This window comes from Orycteropus afer, unplaced genomic scaffold, assembly GCF_000298275.1.
Source record: "Orycteropus afer afer isolate SDZICR_OR568_19922 unplaced genomic scaffold, OryAfe1.0 scaffold00215, whole genome shotgun sequence".
NCBI lineage: Eukaryota > Metazoa > Chordata > Mammalia > Tubulidentata > Orycteropodidae > Orycteropus > Orycteropus afer.
In genome coordinates, this window is record NW_006921802.1 from 4,743,979 (window position 1) to 4,750,971 (window position 6,993).

Sequence of the window (6,993 nt, forward strand, 5' to 3'; positions counted from 1 at the left end):
CAAAAATATCCACTGCACTATCATTAAAACCTGAAAAGAATTAAAATGTCTGGACAAAATATGCTATATCCAATCAATGGGATAATATTCAGCAGTAGAAAGAACAAACTACTGATACATGCTTAACATGGATAAACCACAAAACCATTATGTTAAGTGAAAGCAATAGCAATTTATAGTCAATGCAGAGGACTAATACAGTTTCATATGTATGAAATGTCCTGATAAAACAAATTTGTAGAGACTGAAATCAGATCAGTGGCTGCCTAGGTTTGCTATTGTTGTTGGGTGCTACTGAGTTAATTCCAATGCATAGTGAACCCATGTGACAGTAGAACTGCACTATAGGGTTCTCTAGATTGCAAACTTTATGGGAGCAGCTTGTGAGGTCTTTCTCTCAAGAAGATACTGGGTGAGTTCAAACAAACTTTTAGCTAGCAGCTGAGTCCTTAACCACTGTGCCATTAGTAGTCCTAAGGTTTGGATTTGTAGCAGGAATTACCTACACATTGGCACAAGGGAAATTTGGGGAAGTGATTAAATATATTCTAAAAGTGGTTTGTGGTGATGGTTGCAAACTTAAATTTTACTAATAATCATTGAATTGTACCCTTACAATAAATGATAAAAATAATATTGACACACTGCCCAAGATATACATTTCCTGATCCTCCAAACCTGTGACTATGTTATTGGACTTGGCAAAGGGAACTTCACAGGTGTGGTTAAGGTACAGACCTTAAGATGGGGTGATTATCCTGGTTTACCCCAGTGGCCCAATCTAATTTTATGAGTCGTTAAGAGTGAAAAAGGAAAGTAGAAGAGCAGGGCAGAAAGACGTGACATGAGAATAACTTGACCCTTTTTTAGCAACTTGTTTGCTGCCAGAATATAAGTGTTGATGAAAACCATTGTGAAATCTAACCCATATAGAAAGGAAAAGACTCATATCAATACCATTGTCATTGGGCATATAAATTTGGACAAGTCCACCACTGCTGGTCACCTGATCTACTAATGTGGTTGAATGAACAAAAGAACTTTTGAAATTTTGAGAAGAAAGCTGCAAAGATGTTAAAGTGTTCTTGAAGCATGCCTGGGTCTTAAGTAAACTGAAAACTGAACATGAGCATGTTATCACCATTGATACTTCCCAGTGGAGATTTGAGACCAATAATTACTATATGACCATCATTGATGCCCCAGGACACAGAGATTTATCAAAAACATAATTACAGGAACATTACAGGCTGATTGTGGTATCCTGATTGTTGCTGCTAGTGCTGGTGGATTTGAAGCTGATATTTCTAAAAATGGGCCAAAACTGAGTGCGCCCTTCTGGCTTACACAGTTGGTGTGAAACAACTAATTGTCTGTATCAACAAAATGGATTCCACTGAGCCACCCTACAGCCAGAAGGGATATGAGGAAATCATTAAGGAAGTCAGGATTACATTAAGAAAATTGCTTACAACCCCAATACAGTAGTATTCATGCCAATTTCTAGGTTCACAAGATGAAAATTCACCTCTAAGGATAGCAATGCCTGTGGAATAATGCTGCTTGAAGCTCTGGATTGCACCAACTCATCCAAATGACAAGCTCCTGCATCTATCTCTCCAGATGTCTATAAAATTGTTGGTGGCACAGTCCCTGTGGACAGAGTAGAGACTACTATTCTCAAATCTGGCACTGTGGTCATTTACTTTAGTCAATGTTACCACTGAAGTTTTGGGAAAAAAAATGCTGTAAAATCAATTCAGAATCATAGCAACTCTATACAAGTAAGAGAGCCCCAGGCAGGAAGTGGGAAGCCAGGGATATATGGCCAGATACAAGTAAAAGGAGAGCGAGCACCCAGGAGGGAAAACAAGGAAGTGAGCAGAGGGGTTTGGAACAACTGAGGAGGATGAACTTGTCTCAGTTTATCATACTGTGGTGAGTTGCAAGTTGCTATGAGTCTAGAGGCTGTGTCACTGGTGTTTCAACCATCAGCAGGGTTACCCATGGTGGATGAGTTTCAGTGGAGCTTCCAGACTGAGACAGAATCAGAAGGAAGAGGCCAACCACTTCTCAAACAATTGGCTAGTGAAAACCATATGAATAGCAGTGAAAAACTGTGTGATCTATTAATGGACAACTTTATGAATAACCCTGAAACATTGTCTGATACAGTGTCGGAAGATGAGCCCCTCAGGTTGGAAGGCACTCAAAATACAACTGGGTAAGAGCAGGTTCCTCAAAGTAGATATGACCTTAATGATATGGATAAAGTAGAGTTTTTGAGACCTCCATTTGCTGATGTGGCATGATTCACAAAGAGAAGAAACAGCTGCAAACATCAATTAATATTTGGAACATGGAATGTATGAAGTATGAATCTAGGAAAACTGGAAGTTGTCAAAAATGAAATGGAACTCATAAAGATTGATATTCTAGGCATAAGTGAGCTGAAATGCGCAGATTTGGGCCATTTTGAATCACACAACCATATGATCTCCTAGGCCAGGAATGACAATTTGAAGAGGAATGGTGTGTCATTCATCATCAGAAAGTATGTTTCAAGATCTCTCCTGAAATACAATGCTGTCAGTGATAGGATAATATCCACCTCCAAGGAAGGCTAGTTAATGCTACTGCTATTCAAATTTATACACCAACTACTAAAGCCAAAGATGAGGAAACTGAAGATTTTTATCAACATCTGCAGTCTGAAATCGACTGACCATGCAATCAAGATGTGCTGATTATCACTGGTGATGAGAATGCAAAAATTGGAAACAAAGAAGAATCACCAATAGTTGGAAAATTTGGCCTTGGTGATAGAAATAACTCTGGAGATCACATGATAGAAATTTGTAAGACCAACTACTTGCTCATTGCAAATACCTTTTTTTCAACAACACAAAGCATGGCTATACACGTGGACTTCACCAGATGGAATACATAGGAATCAGATTGACCATATCTGTGGCAAGAGGTGATAGAAAAATTCAAAATCATTAGCCAAAAGAAGGCCAGGAGCTGCCTCCAGTTAATGGAAGAGGTCATTAACTGCTCATATGAAAGTTCAAGGTGAAGTTGAAGACAATTAAAGCAAGTCCATAAGAGCCAAAATATGACCTTGAATATATCCCTCCTGAATTAAGAGACCATCTAAAGAATAGATTTGGTGCACTGAACACATAACCAAAAAACAGAGGAATTGTGGATGACATCAAGAACATCATCCATGAAGGAAGGAAAAGGGCATTAAAAAGACAGGAAAGGAAGAGAAGACCAAAATGGATGTCAGAAGAGACTCTGAAACTTGCCCTTGAGCAGAAAATAGTTAAATCAAGTGGAAGAAATTAGAAAATAAAAGAGTTGAATGGAAGATTTCAAAGAACAGCTTGGAAGGCAAAGTCAATTATTACAATGAAATGGGCAAAGCCTGGAGTTAGAAAACCAAAAGGAAAGAACATACTGAGCATTTCTCAACCTGAAAGAACTGAAGGAAAAATTCAAGCCTTGTCTTGCAATACTGAAAGTTTCTATGAGCAAAGTATTAAATTATGCAGGGAACATCAAAAGAAGATGGAAGGAATACAGAGAGTCACTGTACCAAAAAGAGTTGATGGATATTCATCCACTTCAGGAGGTGGCATATGATCAAGGACCAATGCTATTGAAAGAAGAAGTTGAGGCTGCACTGAAGGAAGAGGCAATAAAACAAGGATCCAGAAATTATTGGAATAACACACTGAGATGTTTCAACAAATGCATGGTGCACTAGAGGCACTCACTTGTCTGTGCCAAGAGATTTGTAAGACAGCTACCTGGCCAACTAACTGGAAGAGATCCATAATTGTACCCATTCCAAAGAAAAGTAATCCCACATAATGTGGAAATTATCAAACAATATCATTAATATCACACACAAGTAAAATCTTATTAAAGATAATTCAAATATGGTTGTAGCAGTATATCATTGCTGATGTCAGATGGATCTTAGCTGAAAACAAAGAATATCAGAAAGATGTTTACTTGTGTTTTATTGACTATGCAAAATCATTTGATTATATGGATCATAACAAGTTATGGATAACATTGAGAAGAATGGGAATTCAGGAACACTTAATTTTACTCATGAGGAACCTGTATATATATCAGGAGGCTGTTGTTCAAACAGAACAAGGGGACTTTGCATAGTTTAAAATCAAGAAAGGAGTGTGTCAGAGTTGTATCCTTTCACCATACTTATTCGATCTGTATGCTGAGCAAATTATCTGGGAAGCTGGACTATATGAAGAAGAACATGGCATCACAATTGGAGGAAGACTCATTAACAACCTGTGATATGCAAACAACAAAACTTCGCTTCATGAAAGTGAGGATGAGTTGAAACACTTGCTGATGAAGATTGAAGATTACAGTCTGCAGTATGGATTACACCTCAATAGAAACAAAACAAAAATCCTTACAACTTGACCAAGAAGCAGCATCATGATTAATAGAGAAAACAATGACGTTGTCAAAGACTTCCTATTACTTGGTTCTACCATCAACACCAATGGAAGCAGCAGTCAAGACATCAGACGATGTATAGCCCTGGACAAATCTGCTGCAAAAGATTTCTTTTAAGTGCTGAAAGCAAAGTTATCTCCTTGAAGACTAAGGTGTGCTTGACCTTAGCCATGGCATTTTCAATCACCTCATATGCATGTGAGAGCTAGACAATGAATAAGGAAGACTGAAGAAGAATTGATTCTTTTGAGATGTGGAATTGGCAAAGAATGCTAAAAGTATCATGGACTATTAAAAGAACTAACAAATCTGCCCTGGAGGAAGTGCAGCCAGATTGCTCCTTGGAAGCAAGAATGGCAAGACTTTGTCTCACCTACTTTGGTCATGTTATCAGAAGGAACATTCCCTGGAGAAGGACATCATGCTTGATAAAGTGGAAGGTCAATGAAAAAGGGGAAAGTCCTCAACAAGATGGATTGAGACAGTGGCTACAAAGATGGGCTCAGGTACAGCAAAGATCGTAGAGCTGGCACAGGACAGGGCACTGTTTCGTTCTGCTGTACAGAAGGTTGCTGTGAGTCGGAGATGACCGGACAGCACCTAAAAACAACATACAACAACAGAGCAACTCTGTAAGACAGAGTAGAACTGCCTCCTAAGATTCCAAGACTAATCTTTACAGAAGCAGACTGCCACATCTTTCTCCTGCAAAGCAATTGGTGGTTTCAAACCACCGACCTTATTTTAACAGCAGAATGCTTAAACAATACACAACCAGAGCTGTTGAAATGTGCCCTGGAGCTGTGAGTGAAACTCTGCCTGGGAACAATGTGGGCTTCACTGTCAAGAATATCTCTGTCAAAGATGTTCATTGTGGCATGAGGCTGATGACACCAAAAGTGACCGCTCCAACGAAGCAGCTGTCTTCACTGCTCAGGTGATTATCCTGAACCATCCAGGCCAAATCAGTGCTGTCTATGCACTTATGCTGGATTGACACAAGGTTCACATTGCTTGTAAGTTTGTTGAGGTCAAGGAGAGATTTATCACTGTTTATTAAGAAGCTGGAGGATGTCTCCAAATTCTTGAAGTCTGTTGATGCTACCACCATTGATATGAATTCTAGCAAGCCTATATGAGAGGAGAGCTTCTTTGTCTATCTTCCTTTGAGTTGTTTTGCTACAGGTGTCATCAAGATGGAGGAAAAAATTGTTCCTGGAACTGACTAAGTCATCAAGTCTGCTCAAAAAGCTCACGTAGTAAATGAATATTATCATTAACCCCAATAATCCATAGTGGAAGATAGGTCTTAGAATTCTTTGTCCCAGTCATTTAAATTTAATTGTTCATGTTAATAATGAATCATAAAACCTTAAGAGGGAAATAAATATTTTGTAGGCTATTTGTTTCTTTTTTTCTGCAGCAATTATGAATTTTTAAACTCAGTATTTTTAAAATGGAAACAACCCAAAATCTGTCACAGAATTTTGAGACCCATTAAAACCAAATTTAATGACAAAAAAAGGACTCAACCCTCTTTTTCTGGCTTTGAAGATGGAGGAGGAGGATGACAAGTCAAAGAATGTGAAAGTCACTAGAAACTGGGAATGACCCTCAGTTGACAGCCAGCAAGAAAATGGAGACCACATTTCTGTACCCATAATTAAGTCAGTTCAGCTGACAACTTGAATGAGATTCTCTACTAGAGTTTCAAGGAAAAAAGCACAGTCTGCTGATATCTTGATTTTAGCTTGATATCCATACTAAACTTCTCACCTACAGAATGGTCAGGTAATAAATTTGAGTTGTGTTAAGACACTAAGTTTGTGATAAATTTGTTCAGGCTGCAGTAGGAAATCAATACACAATGGGAGAAAAAAGTGAAAAAAAGTATATTAAAGAACTTATATGAATCATATTAAGAAAAATTATTTGAAACTTGCCAAGAAGGACAGCAGGTTCCTTTCTATGTTGCCATTGAGTATATTCTGACTCATAGTACCCCTATAGGACAGAGTACAACTGTCTCCATAGGGTTCCAAGTATATAATCTTTATAGGGGGAGCTCTGGTAGCATAGTGCCTAAGGCACTTGACTGCTAACCAGAAGGCTGATGGTTCAAATCCACCAGCCACTCCTCCGGAGGAAGGTTGGGCAATCTACCTCCGTAGTGATACACTCGGAAACCCAAGGAGAGGTCTCTATGAGTCTGGTCTGACTCGATGGCACATATCAACAACAACAACAATCTTTATGAGAACAGCACCACATCTTTTTCCCACAGAGCCACTGGTGAGTTTGAACTACTTACTTTTAGGTTAGCAGCCAACCTCTTAACCACTGAGATATGAGGGTTCTTTTTCAATGTCATAATAGGTATTTGTTAACACACTATTATGTTTTGACTTTGCTACTTAAATTTAATTAAGGACTCAGGTTCTGTGAAGTGACATATTACCTGTCAGATTTCTGTTTGGTCTGATAAGT

General features: G+C 38.5%; 1 pseudogene; it reads left to right on the top strand.

Annotated features, from left to right (window-relative positions):
- Nucleotides 1–901: 901 nt before the first annotated feature.
- LOC103203403 lies at nt 902–5,503 on the top strand (annotated as a pseudogene).
- The last annotated feature ends 1,490 nt before the right edge of the window (nt 5,504–6,993 follow it).